Raw genomic sequence first — 27122 nt, forward strand, 5'->3', positions numbered from 1 at the left:
TCTACTGTAAAAATGCTGTGGGACTTTTAATGTGTAATGTTGTTGTAGTAAGCAGTATAATACACTAGTTAACTACTACAACCTTCATCTTATCAAAATTTGTGTTTCTTAATTTTTGTTAATCTTCTATATTTTATTATTAATATACCCTGTACCCATGCCGTAGGATTTTTATAATGTGGTTGTAGTAACTAGTACAAGTGACTAGTTAACTACTAAATAAATTTTTTTTTTTTTTTTTACTTTTAATTCTTTATTACTGTACCCATACTGTAGGGTTTGTTTCTGTAATTTAAGTGTAGTGGGTGGTACATGTCACTAGGTAACTACTGCATCGTTTATTATATTAAAATGATTGATTTTAGAATTGTTTACACTATATATTGTTACTGTACTCATACTGTAGGACTTTATACAGTTGTATTGAATGGTACATGCCACTGGGTAATAACTACACCTCGGCTTCATGCACTTTGTAGACGCTCCCTTAGCACTTCCTTAGCATTTCAACACAGATGAACCTCACATTTACAAAATAACAGAAAATAAAAATGTACAGATAAAAACGTTTTAAACAGATTTGATTGTAGTTTGTTCCTTGTTTACTGCAGAATCAGTTAATGCAGTTTCACTCATTTTTGGATGTTTATTAGCCGAGAACGAGCCGAAAGAAACTCGAATGTCAGGAGAATGTCCAAGACTTCCTGGTTTAGTTCGTGAGTGTTCTGTTCAAAACAAGTGTGTTTAAATCAAATCAACAATCTGAACTACATAAAGTAACAATACACAGTAATGTACAGAAGTGTGGAAATGTATAAACTCACCTGCGTTCATCAACTTCAATTATCAACAAAACTACAAACACAGACACGGAACAGATCCACACTCGAACAGAACAGGATCAGATCAGTTTCATTTCTGCTGAACTAAAGGAGAGAGAGAGAGAGAGAGAGAGAGAGGGAGAGAGAGAGAGAGAGAGAGAGAGAGAGAGGCCCAGGGAAATGTGCTCATCTGTGGAGACCTGAATGCAAGAACAGGAACACAATCAGACACTTTAAAAACACACGGAGATCACTTTATTAAGAATAATATGTTCCTTAATAATCATTCCTCTTCCATTTACAGGAATAACTATGACATTGGGATAAACAAAAACGGAAAAGACCTCCTGCAGCTCTGTCGAAGTCTGGGTCTGTACATTGTCAATGGTAGGATACGAGGGGACTCTTTAGGAAGATACACGTATTGCTCATCTCTTGGGAACAGTACAGTAGATTATATGGTAACAGATTTAGACCCTTTCTCTCTCAGTGCATTCACTGTCAAACCACTAACCCCTCTGTCTGATCACAGCCAAATTACTGTGTTCATTAAAAAGACAGAAACTAACCCCACCACACACACACGGCCCAGTAAGCTGTACAACATCCCCAGATCCTACAGATGGGCCGAGAACAGCGCAGAAGAGTTCCAGAAAGCAATCATCAGCCACCAAACTCAAACACTCTTAGATAGCTTTCTGGACACTGCGTACACTCACAGTAAAGAAGGAGTAAATCAGGCAGTCCAAAAAATTAACCTAATCTTTAGAAGAACAGCAGAGAAGGCAAAACTAAAACTTAGATCTACACTAAAACCCAAATTAACAAAAGATGACAGCTGGTTTGATAAAGACAGAACATTATCAAATCAAAAACACAGAGACCCAAACAACACTAACATACGACTTCTTTACTGTGAAAAGCTTCGACAATATAAACGTACACTCAGAACCAAAAAAGCACAACACACAAACAAACAACTGACACTAATTGAGGAGTCAATCAACACACATCAATTTTGGGACAACTGGAACAAACTAAATAAAAGAGAATTAGAAGAATTAGCCATTCAGGATGGGGATATATGGACAACCCATTTCCAATCACTATTTAAAAACATAAAATTCAACACAAATTCAGAACAAAATGACATCAATAGAAGACTTATAGAACTTGAATTGGCTATTAAAGATAATCAAAACCCTTTAGACTCCTCCATTACTGAGCAGGAACTCCTTAATAAAATAAATAAATTAAAACCAAAGAAATCATCAGGACCTGATGGAATCCTGAATGAAATGATTAAACACAGCTGTTCCAAATTTCGATTGGCCATTTTAAAACTCTTTAACCTGGTTCTGAGTGTAGGTTCCTTCCCTGAAATCTGGAATCAAGGTCTCATAACACCAATTTACAAAAGTGGAGATAAATTCGACCCTAATAATTACCGGGGCATCTGTGTGAACAGTAATCTGGGGAAGTTATTCTGTAGTATAATTAACTCAAGGTTTTCAAGCTTCCTTATTGAGCACAATGTCCTGAGTAAAAGTCAAATTGGATTTTTACCAAATTACCGCACAACTGATCATATTTACACCCTACACACCCTCATTGAAAAATATGTAGTTCAAAACCATGTAAAAATATTTGCCTGCTTTATTGACTTTAAAAAGGCTTTTGACTCAATTTGGCATCAAGGATTGTTTTACAAACTATTAGAAAGTGGTGTAGGGGGTAAAACATATGATCTTATCAAATCTATGTACACAGAAAACCAGTGCGGAATAAGAATTGGCAATAAACAAACAAATTTTATCTCTCAGGAGCGTGGAGTGAGACAACAGGATAACGACCCCAAACACAACCTCCAAGATGACAACTGCCTTGCTGAGGAAGCTGAAGGTAAAGGTGATGGACTAAACCCAATTGAGCACCTGTGGCGCATCCTCAAGTGGAAGGTGGAGGAGTTCAAGGTGTCTAACATCCACCAGCTCCGTGATGTCATCATGGAGGAGTGGAAGAGGATTCCAGTAGCAACCTGTGCAGCTCTGGTGAATTCCATGCCCAGGAGGGTTAAGGCAGTGCTGGATAATAATGGTGGTCACACAAAATATTGACACTTTGGGCACAATTTGGACATGTTCACTGTGGGGTGTACTCACTTATGTTGCCAGCCATTTAGACATTAATGGCTGTGTGTTGAGTTATTTTCAGAAGACAGTAAATCTACAGTGATATATAAGCTGTACACTGACTACTCTAAGTTATATCCAAGTTTTATTTCTATAGTGTTGTCCCATGAAAAGATATAATAAAATATTTGCAGAAATGTGAGGGGTGTACTCACTTTTGTGATACACTGTATATATATATATATATATATATATATATATATATATATATATATATATATATATATATATATATATACTGTATATAAACAATATAAAGAAGTAATGTTTGTTTGTTTATTAGGATTTTAACGACATGTTTTACACTTTGGTTACATTCATGACAGGAACGGTAGTTACTCATTACACAAGATTCATCAGTTCACAAGGTTATATCAAACACAGTCATGAACAATTTAGTGTCTCCAATTCACCTCACTTGCATGTCTTTGGACTGTGGGAGGAAACCGGAGCACCCGGATGAAACCTGCACGGACATGGGGAGAACATGCAAACAACACAGAAATGACCCAGACCGCCCCACCTGGGGATCGAACCCAGAACCTTCTTGCTGGATCTTGTGACCTTGGCTGATGATCTACACCGGCTGTTTGATGCTGCAGAGTAGTGTTCATAGTTTTTACTCATGTATGAGAGGTGAATAAGCAAATGTGGCTCAGTGATGGTAGTTGACACTTGAATATCTACAAAAAATACAAGGGACAATCTTTGGGTTATAAAACTATATATGATCAGCCATAACATTAAACCTCCTTGTATGTATACTCTTTTTCTATCAGCTCCACTAACCATATAGTTTACTAACCATTTACTGACTTTCCCTATGGGATTAATAAAGTGATCTATCTATAGAAGCACTTTGTAGCTCTACAGTTCCACTGTCGTCCATCAGTTACTCTGCATACTTTGTTAGCCCTCTTTTACCTTATTCTCCAATGGTCAGGACTCCCAGGACCACCTCTGAGCAGGTATTATTTAGGTGGTGGATCATTCTCAGCACTGCAGTGACACTGACATGGTGGTGGTGTGTTAGTGTGTGTTGTGCTGGTATGAGTGGATCAGACACAGCATCGCTGCTGGAGTTTTCAAATACCGTGTCCACTCACTGTCCACTCTTATATTATACACACCTGCTTTGTTAGGTTACCTTGTGGATGTAGTCAGAGATGGTAGGTCATCTGTTGCTTATTATTGTTTTACTATTATTGTTGTTGTTGTTCTTGTTGCTTATTGTAGCTTTTAAGTTAACGTTATCCACAGTATTCAATGAACTTTAATTATTTAGCAGCTGTTGTCTAATGCTAGAAACTGTTAGCCTTTTAGCTAACGTTACCTGAAGTGTTTCAGTCCAGACTACCAGTTAACCTGAAACTCACTAGATAACATTACCTAACAGTTTCCATTTCCAAATTGCTCTCTATCTTAATCCAAAACTCATTAATAGACATTCTGCTTACATTTTACTAAGTAAAAAGTTGTTAAGATTAAACGTTTATTTACCTCACACGAACGAACGATTTCTCTTTTTCAACGGCTCGCGTCGCACTGTTGCCATGGTGACGCTCGTTCTGCCGGCGCTGAATCAGAGACTGGACGCTGGGCCACAGCCGGACAACCAGCATCGGCGCGCACGCGTTTCTACGAGCACCAGCCAAACCCAGCTGTGGTCACATTTGGGCCGGATCTGGCTACATTGATTCTGGTCGATTCTGACACTCGGCCGACTGTGCCGATAGAAAAGTGGGAACTGGGCCAGATGATTGTGCTAGCTGGGTTAATTTAAAAACCTTCCGGGAACGTTACTGGAACGTTACTTTAAACACATAAGAAAGAAAACCTTAAGGAACGTTACCATAACGTTATGGGATGGTTCCCTAAAAATAACCATAGGGGAACCAAAATCTAACATTACGGGAACGTTCTGTGTTAGCTGGGCTCTTACCCGTCCAGCTTATACAACAGGAGGTTTGGAGTGAAGGTGGGTGTGTGTGGATAAAAGCTTCCAGCACATGGTATTCCCAAATCATCTGGATTCAACCTTTTCTTAACCATGTACCAGAAAAGTCACTCACTGCTGCCTACAAAACCACACAAAACACTTTATACAGAAGAACCTTTAACTTTGTCATTTTAGACTGTTTTCTGAGGTGTGTATAATGATGCAGACCCACACTACATACTGCATTCTTAAATATTTGCTACTGTTCAGTTGTATTCAGTTGTACATTGAAGTTTCAGCACCTGAAATTGTACTTCAGCTGTTATTTCTGTACTTTTTTATTTTTTACTATGCAAAATTATTTCTGTTCAAGAATAAAAGGTAAAACTGATTGGACAGTTGATTAATTAGGGTTACAAAGCTTTAGTTCTTAATTCCTGAATATTTTTTTTAAATACAAAAAATACTAAATTGTTAAATAAAAATAATACAATATAGATAGATAGATAAAACTTTATTAATCCCGATGGAAATTGTTTTGTTACAGCAGTAAAACACAGAACTCTACACAGAACTCTACACATGTTGCACAAACATAGAATATAGAACAAAAACAGTAAGGGAGGAATATACAGGGTCACCGCTATATACAAATATGAAGTAAAAACAGTATACTGTATCAATAAAGTATCAATATACACATTTATTATTACCATTATAATTACCACTACCATTATCACCACTATTATAAACATTATTACCATTACTATCACTAGATTATTAATAACAATAATAATAATGACAATAACAAAATGTAAAAGCAAATTTGGGGTCTAGAAAATAAAGTGACTTCAGTAAAAAAAAAGTGGTTTACATTAAAGGAAAAACAGCCCTAATCAGTCCAACAACATTAGATCTGGCTCGTTGTAGAGTCTGATGGCGGTGGGTAAAAAAGATCATTAAAGATTTGATGGATTTTACTGTTTTTACTTCAAAAGAAAGGAACCAGATCCTGAACCAACCCCTATTTCTGAACCCAGCCATAAGATTAAAATATAAAGGAGCAAAAATCAACAGCTAAAAGACATTTTATATGAATTTACACACAGATTTTTACCCACACAGGCATGCACTGACTTAATGGAAAAAAAAAAGTAAAAAAATAAAATAAAATGGAAATTAAAAAACAATATCAAACAATAAAACAACAAAACCTTTTAAATGGATAAAGGAAATTAAGGAGAATAAAACAGAGGAAGAAAATGATGAACCTGAAATAAAAGTACTAACAAAATGAAAACAATAGAATTGTTACTCAAATATTATAACTCAATTTATAATGTAATAATACAGAGCCTGTAGCGGTGGTCTTGCTAAAAGAATCAAGAAACAGTCATTGGATGAAAGCCTGGGTTGTTCTCAAACATACCACATTTGTATGGTATAAAGTAAAAAATATCTTCTGGAGAAAATAAACATTACGTTGTAATAAAATGTAATTTTAAAAATCAAATCTCTCTCTATACAGGCTCATCGTGGAGGCAAAATGGTGGATAAGTGGGCGGGTCTAAACTGCTGTAGGCTGAATGAGCAGAGATAAACTGATGGCTGAACAAACGTACCACAATACAAATAACTATTTTTGTGAAAGAATCAAATCCCCTCTGAAACCATCCACACGTATCTAAGTTCTGCTGTATTATTCCTCACCATGTGTTGGTTTCACTTTTAAACTTGTGTTTTACAGCTCAGGAGAAATCAGGTGAGAATCAGCTTCTCCAGGAGAGTCTAAAACACCTCATGTGGCTTAATGTACTAAACAGCCTAGAAACACCAAACATCTCTCAGTTATTACTGCTCATAAGCGCTCGCTACTGCTGAAATGACCAACCTGTGGTTCAAAAGGAAAATGATTATTTTTATAATAAGATTTTGCTTATAATAGACAAAATAGAAGTCTTCATAAATGTATCACTGCCTCACGGATTCTAAAACAGTTTAATGTTACACTTTCATGTAAATTTTACATTTAATTTGTTAAATCTGACAGTTTCACTTTTGATCCTGAACGAAGATAAAACCCCGGGTAGAGGAGCTGAGTGAACGTGGTCTGAACTCTGTGGAGGAGCTTCATTGTATCAGAGACGCTGTAGAAGGACAGAGTTCCTGCTTCATAATCCACATACACTCCTATTCTAGAGGAACTCGGCATTATGGGAATTTTAATCTCTTTCTTATTGTGCAAGAATGAAAATCTGGATGGAGAACAGAACAAACTCCAGGACTGATCATTACATCCAAACCAACACTCATCACCGAATCCCTTCCTGCTGATGCTTTTATATGACACTGCTATATCAACCTCATCATCCCCACTCAACTCAGCCTCCCAGTAACAGCGTCCACTCACACTCTCTCTACACACAACCTGAGGCCAATGATCAAATCTCTCTGGATGATCAGGATACGACTGTGATGTTCTACTGCAGGTCACCACTTTGTTCTCCTCAGACAGACAGAGCTTTTTATTAACTGTGTTTGGATCCAGTGTGAACCGACAAAAATCTGGAGAGGAAACACAAAATAAACCAATTAACATACAAGAGAGAGAGAGAGAGAGAGAGTGTGTACAGTGTGTGTGTACAGAGTGTGTGTGTGTACAGTGTGTATGTACAGTGTGTGTGTGTACAGTGTGTGTGTGTGTGTGTATAGTGTAAGTAAGTAAATTTGATTTATAAAGCACTCTTAAAACAACTTACGTTGACCAAAGTGCTGTACATCGAACAAGCATACATAACACAACATTATGTTAAAAAAGTAAGAACCAAATAAAAATACAGAGTAAGAGAGAAAATAAAAAACAGATAAAAATAGACTAAACAATTATAATTACCACGGCTCCTCACTGTTCAAATGCCAGCTTATAAATGAATGTTTTTAGGAGTGATTTAAAAACAGCGGCCGAAGGTGCTTGTCGAATATTAGGAGGTAGAGTGTTCCATAGCCTCGGAGCATAAACTGCAAATGCACGATCAAATGTGTGTGTGTGTGTACAGTGTGAGTGTGTGTGTATAGTGTGTGTGTGTGTGTGTAAGAGTGTGACAAAAGACAAACACACACAAAAACACAAACACTGCACATACACACAGACCTTGCAGAGACAAACAAAGACACTACACAAACACACAAGAACACATACATTACACAAACACTACACAAATACACATAGACACTACACACACACACACAGACGTGTGTACTGGGGGGGGAATACTTTTTCACTTCCCTGTGTATGTTTGTGTGCTTGTCAGAAACTTACATTGTAGAAAATCTTCTCTGATTTCAGGTTCAGGAGGTATATGGACATTCTTCATTGAAGAAAAAGTAACAGTACAATTAACAGTTAAAATTAAAAGTAAATAAACATTTGACATGTTCTCCCAGTGTTTGTGTAAAAATACCTTAATTCTGAGTAATGGATTAAGTGTGAGTGTATTTCATTCAACCCTGGACTCACTGTGACAATGACCAGTACTGGGTTAATGAGTAAATGAATGATGTTGTTAGATGTAAAATGTTCATGTTGGTGGATTTGATTGTTTTGTTTGATGTTTGAGTACCGAAGCATTTTGGAGACAATTGAACACTGAGGGCTTGAACTCACCTCCATCTGGTATCTTCTCACACTTTTCAGGACTGATTGTGATGGCGGCTGATTCTGCAGATCCAGCAGGAGCCGAGAGAGACTGAAAATTCTACATCCAGACAGATAATGTTCACAGAGAGAGCACAGTGATGTTTCACCAAATAACATTACCAGTATTTCATGATCTCTAATACGAATCAAACATCCAGAAAAGTTGGGACAGTAAGTAAAATGTAAGAGAAAAGCAGAGCAGTGATTTGTAAAATTCTCTATGACCTGAATTCAACAAAAATAACTAAATATTTATCAGGTTAACATTAACTTTATTAATTTATGTAAATATTCACTCATTGTAAAACTCGTGACTACAAGGGATTTGAAAACAGTTGGTACAAGAGCAAATTTACACTGTAAACACTGTTCCAGAAACATGTTAAATGGATAAATGTTGAGTTTTAAGGTATTTTTTCTCATGTTTAGGAAACTCGTTAATGTGTCCCATGATCCCGTGGAACTGCATATACTGTATTTTAGTGTAATGTAAATTAATGGGGTTGTTTTTGTCACTTATACACTAAAAATACCACAAATATAATATAGAAACAGTGAAATACAATTAAAAACAGTTAAAAGTCAATAAAAAATACAATAAAAGCTGCATTTTACCTTTTCTTCTTTATTGTTTTCTTATAGCTTTTAATCATGGAGATGCTTGATCGTGGAATACCGTATTCTGTTCAGTACTGGCGCATTCACATGAGAAGTGACAAACACGCTTTTGTGCTGCTGTGTCATTATTTCCTATGGATTGGGGTGCCGGTGCACAAAACTTAACATGACTTATTGTACTAAAACAGACTCTCGAAAAAGCTGAATCTGATTCTTACAATATCTCAGAACCTCGAGTGTTACGACTTTATGGGTCATAATGTGTTTTATGTAGGGGGGGTTTTCTCTATGTTACAGATTTGTGGAAGATGCACGAAGATGCACAAAGCTACCACCAGGGGAAAACGTCTATAAAAAGGAGACCTCTGGGAAGACAGGAGAGTATGCTTTGCTTGTGATGTGGTTTCTGTTGCGTTTCTGGCTCTCCCCAACATGTTTGAATGAAAGCTAACAATAATCGAGAGAACAAATTTCTCAACAAAAGGTGTCAGAATTCAAAGATTTTGAGTTTAGGGGACGTCAAGTTACAAGGTTACAAACTGCTGTAATTTATTACTTGGACTGGTGCAACAATAATATAAATATAAAAGGTAAACGTACCTAATAAATTGTACAATTAGAGAATAGAAAAGCATTTTAATAATCTAATTCTGCTCCAGTTAAATGTTTGTCATTTATACACAGCATAACTATAAATGATCTGTTACTTGTTGAAGAGAGCTGTATAACATAAAATATATGTATAAAATATAAAGATATGTATAAAATATAAACAGAACTAATGAGTTGTTACTTGTTAAAGAGAGCTGTATAATATTTTTACCTGTTTCTCAGTTCTTTCTGCTGCAGCTGATATTGTCCCTAGTGAAAAAAATACTTACTAAGATTCATCTAAGTATAAAAGTATCAAAAAGTATAATTTTAATAAATACATTAACCTGAAGTATACGTTTAGTTACAATCAAGTTTCATTTAATTGAATATAGTTATATACTTGTCTTCAAATACATGTTTAATATATTTTTGCAAAGTACGTTAAACAACTGCTGTAGTAACTCACTTAAAGCACACTTTTAAAACATTATACAGGTTTACTTAAGTGTATTTTTTTCATAAAGTTACTTCCATAGTAAAAAGAAGTATACTTAAGCATACTAATCTTCAGTAGGCTAGAGTGCACTAAAGTGTATTATTGTCACCCTAATGATCAATACACTTAAAATGTGCTAATTATACTGTAATTGTACAAAAATAATACAAAAGCTCGACTTTAATTGGATTAAATGCACTAAACTATACTAAATTGAAACACTTTTAAGTAGTTAATTTACCTTAATTATACTACTGCATGTGTATTTAACTCCATGTTTTACATACACTTAAAGTGAAATTAAAGCACACTTCACAACTGCACAATCAGTATTCCAAGTGCACTTGGAGTACATTAAAATATATATTATAAAAAAACTTTAAATATATTTATTTTAGAGTAAAAATATACTTCCACTTTCTGTCTTTTTAGACCTGATTCTAGCAATATATTTATCAATATGTTTATTCCTCCAGTTTGTAAACGTCATGTTCTAAACAAGTGAAATCGACAATTTGAACTACATAAAGTAACAATACACAGTAATGTACAGAAGTGTGGAAATGTATAAACTCACCTGCGTTCATCAACTTCAATTATCAACAAAACTACAAACACAGACACGGAACAGATCCGCACTCGAACAGAACAGGATCAGATCAGTTTCACTTCTGCTGAACTAAAGGTGAGAGAGAGTTTGAGTTTTACCAGAAATTGATTTACATTTTCAACCATCACATACAGTGCTGTGAAAAAGTATTTGCCCCCTTACATACTTACACTTTTCAGATTATCAAACAAATTTCAACATCAGACAAAGATAACCTGAGTGAATTTCAATAATGTTTTCATTTATTAAGGGAAAAAAGCTATCAAATTCAACCTGATCCTGTGTGAAAAAGTAATTGCCCCCTAAACCTAACTGCTTGTGCCACCCTTGGCAGCAACAACTGCAATCAAGCGTTTGCGATAACTGGCAATGAGTCTTTCACATCTCTGTGGCCAACTCTTCTTTGCAGAATTGTTTTAATTCAGCCACATTGGAGGGTTTTCGAGCATGAACGGCCTGTTTAAAGTCATGCCATAGCATCTCAATTGGATTTAAGTCTGGACTTTGACTAGGCCACTCCAAAACCTTCATTTTGTTATTTTTCAGCCATTCAGAGGTTGACTTGCTGGTGTGCTTCGGATCATCGTCCTGGTGCAGAACCCATGTACGCTTGAGCTTAAGGTCACGAACTGATGGGCGGACATTCTCCTTCAGGATTTTCTGGTAGAGAGCAGAATTCATGGTTCCATCAGTTACAACATGTCGTCCAGGTCCTGAAGCAGCAAAGCAGCCCCAGACCATCACACTACCACCACCATGTTTGACTGTTGTATGATGTTCTTTTTCTGAAATGCTGTGTTAGGTTTTTTTTTTTTGGCAAATGTGAGATCAGCCTTTGTGTTCTTTTTAGTCAGCAGTAGTTTTCACTTTCGAGCTCTCCCATGGATACCATTTTTGCCCAGGTCTTTCTTATTGTTGAATCATGAACACTGACCTTAACTGAGGCAAGTGAGGCCTGCAGTGCTTTAGATGTTGTTCTGGGTTCTTTTGTGACCTCCTGAATGAGTTGTCGATGCGCTTTTGGAGTAATTTTGGTAGGCCGGCCACTCCTGTGAAGGTTCATCACTGTTCCATGTTTTTTCCCTTCATGGATAATAGGTCTCATTGTGGTTTGCTGGAGTCCCAAAGCCTTAGAAATGACTTTGTAACCTTTTCCAGACTGATAGATGTCAATGACTTTGTTGCTCATCTGTTCTTGAATTTCTGACTTGGGGCATAATGTGTTGCTTTTTAAGATCTTTTAGCCTACTTCATGTTGTCAGACAGGTGCTATTTAAGTGATTTCTTGATTCTACAGATCTGGCAGTAATCAGACCTGGGTGTGGCTAGTGAAATTAAATCCAGCTTTCCTAAAATTGTCGTTAATCACAGTTAATTCATGGGGGGCAATTACTTTTTCACATAGGGCCAGGTTGTTTGGGATAGCTTTTTTCCCTTAATGAATGAAATCATCATTTAAACTGTTTTTGTATTTACTCAGGTTATCTTTGTCTGATATTCAAATTTGTTTGATAATCTGAAACATTTAAGTGTGACAAATGTGCAAAAACAAAAGAAATCTGTAAGGGGCAAATACTTTTTCACAGCACTGTAGTTATTAGATGAATCGATTAATTGGGAATAAAATTCGTTATGTGCAGCCCTATTTGGATCATAGTCCTACTGGCACTGGCACATTCACTAGCCCATTGACTCTCTAAGTACCTTTTATTGGTTTTAATTAAATGTTTACTTTAATCATAATCACATAAAGAGTAATTTGAAGGCAATAACAAGGTTAAATGACATTACAGAATTTTGTACACCACCAATTCAATTGAATTTGAATTGCTTATTAGTGTTTCTGTTTAATTACTCAGTCAAAGAAAAATAACTGTTTTTCAAAAATGTTTAAATTGTTATTGTATCAGATTTTACTTTATTTTTCAAATCTGAAATGATGGGTTGTTTGTTTTGAAGGGGGGGATAAGGTACACGCAGGCATACAGAAAGAAGGTGTATTACATTATTTTAGGGCAACCACGCTATAAGTATCTCCAAAAAACTATCTCCAAAAGTATGTAGCCTTGAATAAGGAACAGAGAGCAAATATCTGTCATAGAATCGAATAGTGCGAGTGGGTAAATAGGGTTGGAGAAGACTGGAAATGTCTGTGCGGCCAAGACATGTAGAACCTAAAACAGAAGAAGTGTTTTATATTTAATTCAGACAGGAACAGGAAGTCAGTGTAGATGTTTAATTGTGGGATTGTAGGAATTCTAGCAGCTGAGTTCTGCAGTTTATTTCAGTTTAGGTTGTACCAATACAAAATGTGGAAAGTGTAAGGGATGAATATTGATGTAAAGCACTGTACAGAAAAAAAAGCTTTCAGTTTTGGTTTCTGCGTTTCAAACAATGAGCTGATAGAAGGTTGTGTGTCGAGTAGTTTGCATTTTCAGTATTTGCATGTCCCTCTTCAGCTTGATCTGCCTCATTCTGCACTATGTTTCTCTGGATGTGTTTTGTGGACGATGTTTTTTCTGTTTATTGTTAGTTTAGTTTTGTGAGGACTGGGATTATGAAGAATAGCAGCACAATGAGCGGTAGGAGTAATTCTATTCTATATTAATAATTTTAAAGCAACAGAAAGACTGATGATTGGATCTACTTTTTTCGTTTACTAAATGAACACTGATATTTAGTGTTAGAAACTGATCCTGATGACTGATCTATTAAAATGGATTATTGCTGTACAGGTTTTTGAAAGTAACTGGAGAACTGAAGTAAAAAGTAAAGTAAAAGTGTATTTAGTGAACTTCTAAGATTAAGAAATTAGATCAATGTGTGTTTATATTAGAGATGCATGAGTACCGATACTGGCAGGGATGGACTGGCCATCGGGAGGGTCGGGAGTTTTCCCGGTGGGCCGCTGAGAGAGTGAAAAATAAATTCTGTTTTAAATATTCCTGAATAATAATCCTGAAGTGTGCATTGGCCCACCACAGTATCCTCGCTGCATGTCCATTGGCCAATCACAGAAATGTCCCTCCCCCAGGATAAACCGTAATCACAAGCACCAGAACAAAAACTATGAATGAGTGCGAGATGGAGAAAGGATCGAAAAAGCGTAAAGGAGGTGCAGAAAAGTGCAGGAAACTGGACAACCTGTTTGGCAGTGAGGAACTACAGCATATCCAGAGAGCAGAAAAGGAAAAGTTAGTGTTCAGTGACTCTGCTTCATTAGTAACGCCGTTTAAGAAGAGACTGTGGGCCCATCTCAAATGTCGCCTATGCCCTACTTAGGGTACTGCCTAACAGTACAAAACATTTCTTTTAACAGTCGCTGAATGATTAATAAGTAGTTATCTAAGCTACTGTTGGATATCAGGGGCTTTAAACCAGCCGTTTTAAGGACGATTTTTGTAAAAGTTCTATGATATCATGTCCAAGATAGTGCACTACATAGGGCGGTGGATATAATTTGAGACGGTACCATTAGTCTCTGCTCTTCAGAAAAAGTAAACACTATCTTGTCCTCTATAATACAGAAAGGAAAATGCAGCTGTTCAGGAAATTTTTTAGAGTGATTATGTTCATAGCGCACATGGTTAATTTCCCTTGTCAACATATAAAGTATTTATTTCTTTGCTCATCGGAGCAATGCACTAATTTGGAACAAACGTGAATCACGTGTGAATAAAATAGATGGATAGAACTATTAATCCCAAAGGAAAGTGTTGGAAATATATATATTTGTTTGTAGTTATTTTTTTATTATTTTAATTTTTATTATAGTGAGTTATTAACTTTAGTGGTAAGATAGATGAAAACTATTAATATCAATCATCTAACATTTGATTAGGGGGTGATATGTGTGGCGCGATGTGCTTGTAGTGGGCTGGTCAAGAAAAAAGTCCAGGGCTGAATTTTGTTCCCAGTCCAGCCCTGGATACTGGTATCGGGTATTAGCCCGATACCGCGCTCATTAACTCGTACTCGTACTCGCAAACGAGGCTCCGATACTAAACATCCGATACCTTGTGCCTAGTGCACGTTGCTGCGTTAACGCAGGGCTTTTCAACCTGTGGGGTGGCAGTGCTTGTCTGGGGGGGCGCGAGTGCCTGACCGGGGGGCGTGAAATTACAGATTTTTTCCCTTCTAAAACTAAAGCAATTCATTTTTCACCCACGGGAGACAGATTGAATTATTGTCACTGACCACGCTCACACGCACGTTTAATGTTATTTAGTTCCGTTTGACAAAAAAAACCCCTTTAAAATAGAGCTCACAGCGAAGATAACCGGTTACAAAAGCAGCGACCGCTGTTATAGGACGTGTTTGTGTTCAATACTCTGTTCACAGTGTCGATACAAGTGATTCAGGAGTCGACTCATTGTAAGCACAGCGTAAGTTTATTTTCTCAGTCAATTCTCAGTGTTTACTGTTATAATGAATGATGCGGTTGTAAATAAACACCAAATACTACAGAACATTTTGTGTGACTCGCTTACCTTATAAAGCTCAGGCTTAATTATAGTGGTTATTACCACAGAGCGGGAGCCGACTCAGAGTCGAATGTACGTGCTGATAGAATCGGCTCAGATGGGATCGGACTGTATTATCTTTTTAAAGTAAATATTTCAATCAGCAGAATCGCATCGCATGTATGATGTGCACAACGTTAATTACGTGCGTTTATTAATGAACGTTAACATTAGCTTGTCAGAAGCTTTCTCAATGATGTCTGTGCGGTGTTTTTTTTTTTTTTACAATTAGTGATGGCAACCCAAGCAACTATTCCACTGCACTATTTTACACTAAAAACTACACTATTCCATAATGCTCCCGATTGCATCATTCTAAATAGGTATCGGTATCGGCGAGTACAAAAATACATGTACTTGTACTCGTACTCGGTTGGGAAAAATGGTATCGATGCATCCCTAATTTATATAAATAGTTGCTTTTTAAATCAGATAAAAATGCACTACTGAGGTAGAGAATACAGCCTATTTGCCGATGTTAAAATTCAGATTTCACTCTTTTACTGGAGTTTAGCTGCGTATGTCAATATTTGTTAGGGAAATTTAGCCGAAAGCTTCAGGTGGTGTTATTAGCTGGTAACTCCTATCTACCTAAAATGCTCCACCCCCAAGCAAATTCATTCACTTTCATGTTTTACCACAGCTTTACCTGGTCAAGGTCATGATGGGTCCACCCCATGCAGGATCCCAATCCATCCAAAGCCCCCTTCTTCCCCAGGGGACCTATGAGGATTCAAACCCTCGATCTCAGCAGGGCTACTGTAATTTACTGCTGTGTCACCATGTTTCCATGTTTATTTTAGAAATAAAAGCACTAGATGTAAATGCCTGTGTGTAGGAAGGAAGGAAGTGCAGTTTAAATGTCTTTTTTATAGTTTCAATAACGTATATTTTTTTACTTTATCAGCTACAAACATACACAAAAGTCTCAAAGATGTTAATTTAGGTTTTCATCTCAGTGAACATCAGAAGTACAGTTCAGTACATCTACCTGTAACTGTGTGTGGACAGAGAGAGAAAGACAGGAAAAAAGTCTTTGAGCAGTTTAAAAGATTAAAGTTGTGAAGGTACTGGAATAGTAATCGGAAAGTTGACTTTGTGCTGGTGCTTACCGAACCTTTTAAAAAAAATTTGGCAGTGTGCATGAATATAAAAACATCTTCAGTAAAAAGTATTGGCACCGTAGTGTGACAGGTGAAACACGGTGTCTCCCTGCTGAGCGTGTGTTTACATGTGAATGAGGACTGGATAATTAGTGAGTATGCTGAAGGTGCTTATAGAGTATAACAAACATATTACAAATAAAAGGAAAAGCAGTGTATATCACAAATAATCGTACCGTAAAACAGGGTTTAAATGCGCACTAAAACAACCGGGAAAGTAAAAACACAAGTTTAGTAATTAGTGCAAAATGCAGAAAGCTTTAAAAAACGCAAAGGAGGAGATGATGGAGCGAATGATGAAATACATAAAACTGCACAACTTGTGTGGTGGTCGGAGTGAGGAACAGCGGGACCAACATACAGAAAAGGTTCAGAGCTTTTACTTCATCAGAGAGCTTCAGTATGTCCTGCTGGAGTATTTTACAAAGTGGTACAACAGCGACATCTAGCGTCCACATGCGGTACCTCCTAGTGCCCTATAGTTCATCTTAAAATAATTGCTAATCACAACCACCGGGAGAAATAAAAACATTAGTTTAGTATCACGTGCAAATTGGAGAAAGCTTTAAAAAACACAGATGAGGGGATAAAAAAAGCGTGTGAGGAATACATGTGAGAAACAGCATGTCTAAAATATTTTTAAAAAAGTGAGTTCAGGGCTTTTTCCAGTTTGAATAGAGACTATCGGCCTCGTCTCAAATGACGCCTACTCCCTACTTAGTGCACTACTAAGAATAAACATTGCACTGAATAGTTACGTTAAATATAACTTTGTATTGCTGGTTAAAAACGTCACCACATTAACTGAACCTTAATTTAATTAAAATAATTTAGCAGTAGAAATAACTCACATCAACATTTTATAAAGGCTTTCCCAAAGCATGAACAAATTGAGACGCGTCCTGGAGCAGCTGAGGTAAACACTACAGACTCCTCTATACTACCTGATTACAGTTTTACCTCACTCACTTTAAATTACTTCATTTTCTTTATTCTTTTACACTGTTGTAAATTGTTCCCCAACAATTCAGGGTCAGACACCTGGTACGTTGTGAAATTAAGGAAATACATAATTAAAGTATACATTCCATTTAATATTTCATTATCTCCAAATGAATACTGTGTTTTTAATTCATCATAATCATGGATGCTTCAGCATTTGGTGACTTTTATTCACACTCATCTTATACACCGATCAGCCATAACATTCTGTCCATTTTATCAGCTCCACTTACCATATAGAAGCACTTTGTGGTTCTACAATTACTGACTGTAGTCCATCTGTTTCTCTACATGCTTTGTTAGCCCCCTTTCACCCTGTTCTTCAATGATCAGGACCACCACAGAGCAGGTATTATTTAGGTGGTGGATGATTCTCAGCACTGCAGTGACACTGACATGGTGGTGGTGTGTTAGTGTGTGTTGTGCTGGTATAAGTGGATCAGACACAGCAGTGCTGCTGGAGTTTTTAAATCTCGTGTCCACTCACTGTCCACTCTAATAGACACTCCTACCTAGTTGGTCCACCTTGTAAATATAAAGTCAGAGACGATCGTTTATCTATTGCTGCTGTTTGAGTTAATCATCTTCTAGACCTTCATCAGTGGTCACAGGCCCATGGGGCACCTTTGGCTGGATATTTCTGGTTGGTGGACAATTCTCAGTCCAGCAGTGATGGTGAGGTGTTTAAAAACTCCAGCAGGGCTGGAAACGCCTCGCTATTGAAGTGGAAGGTAAACCCACACTCCTGCAAGAATGGAAATAGTAAGTAAGTACAATGTTTTTATAAAGCTATAAAACTACTTCCACTAACCAAAGTACACAGATCTCACACTTGTCAGAGACGTTTGAAGCCCAGGTCAATAGGACCTGCTAGTTAGAGAAGGCTCACTTGTTTGTTAGTTAGTTTAAGTCGGTGTGTGAGTTAGTTAAAAGCGAGTGTGGCCCGTACGGGGATCGGGCCCGCGACCTTGGCGTTATTAGCACCACGCTCTAACCAACTGAGCTAACTGGCCATTACATCTACACTCTTTAGATCTTTGTACATAATTCTACACTGACCACATTCAAGCAGCTGAAAGGACTTTCATAATACACATCTAAGAGGTTTTGTGGGTTCTTATATGTGTGAACTATCTAAATTATACAGGTGCTGGTCATAAAATTAGAATATCATGAAAAAGTTGATTTATTTCAGTAATTCCATTCAAAAAGTGAAACTTGTATATTATATTCATTCGTTACACAAAGACTGATATATTTCAAATGTTTATTTCTTTTAATGTTGATGATTATAACTGACAACTAATGAAAACCCCAAATTCAGTATCTCAGAAAATTAGAATATTGTGACAAGGTACAATATTAAAGACACCTGGTGCCACACTCTAATCAGATAATTAACTCAAAACACCTGCAAAGGCCTTTAAATGGTCTCTCAGTTTAGTTCTGTAGGCTACACAATCATGGGGAAGACTGCTGACTTGACAGTTGTCCAAAAGACGACCATTGACACCTTGCACAAGGAGGGCAAGACACAAAAGGTCATTGTTAAAGAGGCTGGCTGTTCACAGAGCTCTGTGTCCAAGCACATTAATAGAGAGGCGAAGGGAAGGAAAAGATGTGGTAGAAAAAAAGTGTACAAGCAACAGGGATAACCGCACCCTGGAGAGGACTGTGAAACAAAACCCATTCAAAAATGTGGGGGAGATTCACAAAGAGTGGACTGCAGCTGGAGTCAGTGCTTCAAGAACCACCACGCACAGAAATATTCAAGACATGGGTTTCAGCTGTCGCATTCCTTGTGTCAAGCCACTCTTGAACAAGAGACAGTGTCAGAAGCGTCGCGCCTGGGCTAAGGACTGGACTGCTGCTGAGTGGTCCAAATTATGTTCTCTGATGAAAGTAAATCTTGCATTACCTTTGGAAATCAAGGTCCCAGAGTCTGAAGGAAGAGAGGAGAGGCACAGAATCCATGTTGCTTGAGGTCCAGTGTACAGTTTCCACAGTCAGTGATGGTTTGGAGTGCCATGTCATCTGCTGGTGTTGGTGCTGTTAGGGGGTCTGCGGCGTCTGATGGACTTACCACCTGTCCTCAGCGTCGCAGATCATACAGAACAAAGAGCAGCGTGGCTTCTAATAGAGAAACCCGCTGATTAGTGCGAACGACCGGCACCTGCGCGCTCACTATATAAGTGGGCGTTGCCCGCTTACCGGCGTCGCACCGTTTGTTCAGTAACCTGGTTTTTGGCTGCCTCGCACCAGCCTTTTTCTTTGTTAGTCCAAGGTGGTTCCCCTGGCACCGTACGGTGGTAGGGTGGTTAGGTCGAAAGGCCGAGGTAACTAGACTTAGTGTTTTTAGACTGGTGCGATTTCGTGCAGCCCCTGCGCTGCTGTTCCTTTGCCAGCGTCTTCTCTGTTTCAGCCGGTTAGCTCCCGGCTAATGCTAGCGCCGCCAGCTTAGCGCAGCAGCGCTTTGAGCCCTTGCAACGCCCCGGCTTTCCTGTAGCGCCATTGGCTCCCGCCTAAGCGAGCCGTGCTCTCCCCGGAGCGACCCGGGTTCGAAACCGGGCTTCGTTAGTTTCTTTTCGTTTTTGTACCGGCCGCTTCCCAGTCTTCCGCTGGTGACAGTGCCGTCCGGGCTCTTGGTCAGCCCGGCTCTTTATTTTCACGTTCCCTTTAAGCCTCGGTGGTTTTTCCCCGAGCTCGTAACGCTCGGCGCCCCCTCATAGGCACCTGAGTCTTATCCTCTTTTAAGCCTCGCCGTAGCGAGCTGTGTCCGTGTTATCTCTGCGAGTGAGCGACCAGGGTTCGCAACTCGTGTTTTTTCCCGTTTTCGGGTTTTTTACTTTCTCTGTTTATTTTTCAGTTTGCCAAGACGTCGTCGGCTTCGTTCGGGGTTCCCGAATTGTTTTCTGTTTATTGGCTTTTGTTCTTTGTTTATTTCTGTTTATTAATATTTAAATAAAAATCACTTTTAAGTTATTCTCTGCATCTTGGGTCCTCCCTCTCAGCACACACATAACAGTATGGTGCGACCACCATGGACCCAGCAGAGACGCCACCCATGGCCGATGTCCTCCGACATCAGGGGGTCGCTTTGGGGAGGCACGAGATGGCCCTCACTGAACTGACGCAGCGGGTTGCCGACATCGCCCAGCTGCTGTCAAACCTGGCGGCCAGCCCGGTGCTCCCCAGCCCCCCCCCCGTTTCTTTACCTCCTCCAGCTCCCCCTGTAGGAGTGGAAACCTCCATTCCGCCCCCCGAGCGTTTTTCAGGGGAGGAGAAGAAATGTCGAGGCTTCCTCCTACAGTGCTCCCTCACGTTCGAGCTTCAGCCGTCCCGCTTCCCCTCCGAGCGCTCTAAGGTGGCATTCATAATATCTTTGCTAACCGGTAAGGCCTTAGAATGGGCGACAGCTCTCTGGGAGCAGAACGCCCCTGAGTGCGCTTCCGAGGCTGCCTTCAGGGAGGCCCTGAAGGATACCTTCTTTTACCCCACCGGGGGAAGGGAGGCGGGTCCGCGACTGCTCGAACTGTCCCAGGGGGGACGCTCAGTTGCTGAATATGTCATCGAGTTCCGCACTCTGGCGGCTGAGTGTAGATGGGACAAGGGAGCATTAGTCGCCATTTTCCACCGCGGGCTAGGAGACAGAATTAAAGATGAGCTGGCTACTCGAGATCTTCCCACGTCTCTCAAAGCCTTATCTCCTAGCAACCTCAGTTGACACCCGACTCCGACAACGCGTCCGGGAGCGAGGGTCCCACCAACCCTTTTCTCGGCCTCAAGGTCCGCCCCGGGCCGTTTCGGGAGATCACATCCAGGCGTCTCTAAGACCCTGATTCTACTGCGCCGAAAATTCTGGTGGCCGGGGATAGAGGGGCAGGTCAAGGACCTAGTCCGAACCTGCGCAGTCTGTGCTACTAACAAGAGCACAAGAGAGCGCCCTCGCGGGCTCCTCCATCCATTGCCAGTCCCTTTGAGACCATGGTCCCACCTGGCACTGGACTTTGTCACAGGGTTGCCAAAATCCAGGGGATTTACGGTGGTACTGGTAATCGTAGACCGGTTCACCAAATCTTGCCTCTTCGTTCCGTTGCCCAAGCTCCCGTCTGCCATGGCCACAGCACAGGCTGTTCTGCAACATGTGGTGAGAGCACATGGGGTCCCGTCCGACATTGTCTCGGATCGGAGCCCGCAGTTCATCAGCCAGTGTTGGCGAGCCTTTTGCCAACTCCTGGGCGCGACGGCCAGCTTATCCTTGGGGTATCACCCCGAGTCCAACGGGCAATCGGAGCGGGTGATCCAAGACCTAGGCAAGATGCTTCGGTGCCTAACAGCAGGGAATCCAGCCACTTGGGCGGATAAATTATTGTGGGCTGAATTCGCCCACAATACCCTGCACCATGCCGCATTGGGTATGTCACCATTTGAGGCACAATACGGCTATCCCCCTCCATTGTTTCCTGATCAGGAACAAGAGGTCACGGTGCCATCTGTGCAGCAACACGTCCGTCGCTGCCGTGCTGCCTGGTGGAAGGCAAGACAGGCCCTTTTGGCCTCTCAGCGCTCCATGAAGCGCAATGCCGACCGCAGGCGACAGCCGGCTCTGACGTTCCGGCCAGGCCAACGTGTCCTTTTATCGACGAGGGATCTCCCCGTCAAAGGTACCACACACAAGTTGGCACCGAGGTACATTGGCCCGTTTAAGGTAGTCAGACGGATCAACCCGGTGACATATAGGTTGGAGTTGCCTCCCAGGATGAAGGCACACCCAACCTTTCATGTCTCCCAACTGCGCCCGTTCGCGAGCGGGGGAGCTTTACCCCCCCCACAACCTCCCGCCCCTCGTATCATCCAGGGTGCCCCTGCATTTACGGTCCGCCGCCTCCTGGATAGCAGGAGAGTGCAGGGTAGCACCCAATACCTGGTGGATTGGGAAGGTTACGGCCCCGAGGAACGTTCGTGGGTACCGGCTCGACAGATCCTGGACCCCGGACTGATCCGCGAGTTCCGTAGGAACCGGTCTGCGGGTCTTGGGACCTCGGGTGCTGTCCCTAGAGGGGGGGGTCCTGTTAGGGGGTCTGCGGCGTCTGATGGACTTACCACCTGTCCTCAGCGTAGCAGATCTTACAGAACAAAGAGCAGCGTGGCTTCTAATAGAGAAACCCGCTGATTAGTGCGAACGACCGGCACCTGCGCGCTCACTATATAAGTGGGCGTTGCCCGCTTACCGGCGTTGCACCGTTTGTTCAGTAACCTGGTTTTTGGCTGCCTCGCACCAGCCTTTTTCTTTGTTAGTCTAGGGTGGTTCCCCTGGCACCGTACGGTGGTAGGGTGGTTAGGTCGAAAGGCCGAGGTAACTAGACTTAGTGTTTTTAGACTGGTGCGATTTCGTGCAGCCCCTGCGCTGCTGTTCCTTTGCCAGCGTCTTCTCTGTTTCAGCCGGTTAGCTCCCGGCTAATGCTAGCGCCGCCAGCTTCGCGCAGCAGCGCTTTGAGCCCTTGCAACGCCCCGGCTTTCCTGTAGCGCCATTGGCTCCTGCCTAAGCGAGCCGCACTCTCCCCGGAGCGACCCGGGTTCGAAACCGGGCTTCGTTAGTTTCTTTTCGTTTTTGTACCGGCCGCTTCCCAGTCTCCCGCTGGTGACAGTGCCGTCCGGGCTCTTGGTCAGCCCGGCTCTTTATTTTCACGTTCCCTTTAAGCCTCGGTGGTTTTTCCCCAAGCTTGTAACGCTCGGCGCCCCCTCATAGGCGCCTGAGTCTTATCCTCTTTTAAGCCTTGCCGTAGCGAGCTGTGTCCGTGTTATGTGAGCGACCAGGGTTCGCGACTCGCGTTTTTTTCCCGTTTTCGGGTTTTTTACTTTCTCTGTTTATTTTTCAGTTTGCCAAGACGTCGTCGGCTTCGTTTGGGGTTCCCGAATTGTTTTCTGTTTATTGGCTTTTGTTCTTTGTTTATTTCTGTTTATTAATATTTAAATAAAAATCACTTTTAAGTTATTCTCTGCATCTTGGGTCCTCCCTCTCAGCACACACATAACAGGTGCACTGTGTTTTCTGAGGTCCAAGGTCAACACAGCCGTCTACCAGGAAGTTTTAGAGCACTTCATGCTGCCTGCTGCTGACCAACTTTATGGAGATGCAGATTTCATTTTCCAACAGGACTTGGCACCTGCACACAGTGCCAAAGCTACCAGTACCTGGTTTAAGGACCATGGTATCCCTGTTCTTAATTGGCCAGCAAACTCGCCTGACCTTAACCCCATAGAAAATCTATGGGGTATTGTGAAGAGGAAGATGCGATACGCCAGACCCAACAATTCAGAAGAGCTGAAGGCCACTATCAGAGCAACCTGGACTCTCATAACACCTGAGCAGTGCCACAGACTGATCGACTCCATGCGACGCCGCATTGCTGCAGTAATCCAGGCAAAAGGAGCCCCAACTAAGTATTGAGTGCTGTACATGCTCATACTTTTCAGTTGGCAAACATTTCTAAAAATCCTTTTTTTGTATTGGTCTTAAGTAATATTCTAATTTTCTGAGATACTGAATTTGGGGTTTTCATTAGTTGTCAGTTATAATCATCAACATTAAAAGAAATAGACATTAGAAATGTATCTGTCTGTGTGTAATGAATGAATATAATATACAAGTTTCACTTTTTGAATGGAATTAATGAAATAAATCAACTTTTTCATGATATTCTGATTTTATGACCAGCACCTGTATATATACAGTATGTGGGCCAGTATATCGTGCCAACACAGAAAAACAACACAAAAGTCTATGTGTCTTTGGGGTTTTTTATTCTGGCATATATTTATTTTAAACTGTAAATTAAAATAGTTTTCCAACTCCTTCCTTGAATCTTTGAACACAAATGGATCAAAATGTTTGGATCAAATACAAATTACAAAGGACAAAAAAAACACAATTAGCCACCCATCTCAATATTTCTGGGACTTGCACTTACAAACAAAATACACAGGAGAATTAAAACAACTTACAGTGTGTGTGGCTGCTCCCACTAATCACATGGCACATTCACAATGTACAGATTTACCTAAAGACAATTTCTTTAATGAAGTAAAACAATTAGGCATAAAGAAATACATTAAATAACATTTTTGAACTTGTTTTACTTTACAAACACCACCTTATCATCACATGTCTATTCGGACGTCTATTAAACTTACCAGGCCATGTTGTGAAAAATCGCCTGTACAATCCAATATAATCTGGTATAAACAAACACCATCTAAACCTGAAACATGAAAAATATGCATCTATTGGTGCTTATCTTTACTTATTAACAAAAAGTATTAAGATAAATCTTAATATTTACCACACTTATCTGCCGATGCTGCACACACACTCAGCACTATAACCAGCCATGCTTCAACTGCCTATTTCACCTGTGCATCATTAGCGCTACACTTACACTGGCAAAAAGGGGACGAGTCTTAAAGCAACAGCACCTCTTTTTTTACCCTATGCTTATCACTTGGCTACATGTGTGTGTGTGTGTGTGTGTGTGTGTGTGTGTGTGTGTGTGTGTGTGTTTTAAGTAACAACCATGTTTGGGGTTAATTACTACAATCAATTTAAACCACAAATGATTTTAGCTTACTAAACTGTGTGTGTGTTAAAGGTATTCTATATCAATCCATAACATTCCATCCATAATGTTATAATTAATGTTGTAACAACCTTTTTTATTAATATTGTGATTATTGTGATTAATAATGTTGCAGCTGCCCCTTGTGGCAACCGTCCCCACTCTCCCCGAATTGACTGACTGTGATAAAAACGGAAAGGTTTGCGAATAAATCCATCCGGAAATTACTAATCTAAGTTTAATGACTCGTTCCTGACTAAGATCTCTTCGAATAATTAGCATGTCTGTATTCACTGGATCCTGGATGAAAGAACACGCCAGGTTTACATGAGAGAAGTGCGAGTAACGCCGGGTTAGGTTTAAGTTAACCTGCCAGCGAGCAGGTTAGCTTCAGAGCGTAAGTTGCTATAGTAACTGACACAGGCTCTCTTTAATCTCGGTTTCTGGAACGGAAAACCTTGAGTTTTCATTCATTCTGAGTTAACTTACCCGGTTTAATCACTTAACCCGCTTTCTGGAATACCCCCTGCACCTACAATTTGAACCCTCATCGACAGCCAAGTCAAAACACTTCACCAGAAGACTGACAGATTATTAGCACTCAACTGTACATACTTTCAATAAAACTGCATTCACTTCCTTCTCAGGGCTGAACAGGTTTATTTACTGAACCACTGGAATTATACCATTCCAATAAATTCTCAGATACCAACTGCCTTTTTACTATTGGCTGGCAACCAATCAGATTTCCTTCCAGTTAGAGATTAAATAGTGTGTCCACAGACGTCCACCAAAAAACTCAGCCCTGTTATCTCCCTATCTGTCCACTAGAGACGGCCATCAATGTTCAATTTAATCTCTCATTATCTGACATCATGTGAGTTCTTACTATTTCTTATCTTTTTGACGCTACTGTCATCACGTTTTTTCACATTCTGAACATATTTTATTACCTGGACTGGTGCAGCAATAATATCATTATTTTTAGTGCTGTTACCTGGAGGAAATGGACGGGATCCTCTGTGTGTGAAAGCTGTTCCAGTTCAGCATCTTTCCTCTTCAGCTCTACCATCTGTTACCATCTTTATTATGTGTAAATTATGCAGTATTTGATAGTTGACTTCCCAAATATAAGAAAGTGTTCCGGTCTTCTACCTTTCAACTTAAACTCAAGCACTTCTACAGTGTTTATTATCACTTTAATTTTTACTGCATTTATTAGCATGTTTAATTCCCTCACAGATTTTTATACAACACACCTGAAAATTATATGAAAATGAAAATGAAAATGATAGGTGTGGATTAACTGTGTACGACAGCAAACCTCCAGCAGTTTATTATGAAAAAAGGAGATTTCTGAGGACATGGCAGGGTTGCTAGGAGAAAGCCACTGCTCTCCAAAAAGAACATTGCTGCTCGTCTGCAGTTTGCTACAGATCACGTGGACAAGCCAGAAGGCTATTGGAAGAATGTTTTGTGGACGGATGAGACCAAAATAGAACTTTTTGGTTTAAATGAAAAGCGTTATGTTTGGAGAAAGGAAAACACTGCATTCCAGCATAAGAACCTATCTGTGAAACATGGTGGTGGTGGTTGTATCATGGTTTGGGCCTGTTTTGCTGCATCTGTGCCAGGATGGCTTGCCATCATTGATGGAACAATGAATTCTGAATTATATCAGAGAATTCTTAAAGAAAATGTCAGGACATCTGTCCATGAACTGAATCTCAAGAGAAGGTGGGTCATGCAGCAACACAACAACACTAAGCACACAAGTCGTTCTACAAAGAATGGTTAAAGAAGAATAAAGTTAATGTTTTGAAATGGCCAAGTCAAAGTCCTGACCTTAAT

General features: G+C 40.0%; 1 protein-coding gene across 1 annotated transcript in view; it reads left to right on the forward strand.

Annotated features, from left to right (window-relative positions):
• Positions 1 to 27122, forward strand: part of LOC134326292 (zinc finger protein 850-like) — a 321599-nt gene that overhangs the window by 89092 nt on the left and 205385 nt on the right. The window lies entirely within an intron of this gene.

The sequence above is a fragment of the Trichomycterus rosablanca genome, chromosome 14 (assembly GCF_030014385.1).
Source record: "Trichomycterus rosablanca isolate fTriRos1 chromosome 14, fTriRos1.hap1, whole genome shotgun sequence".
Taxonomy (NCBI): domain Eukaryota; kingdom Metazoa; phylum Chordata; class Actinopteri; order Siluriformes; family Trichomycteridae; genus Trichomycterus; species Trichomycterus rosablanca.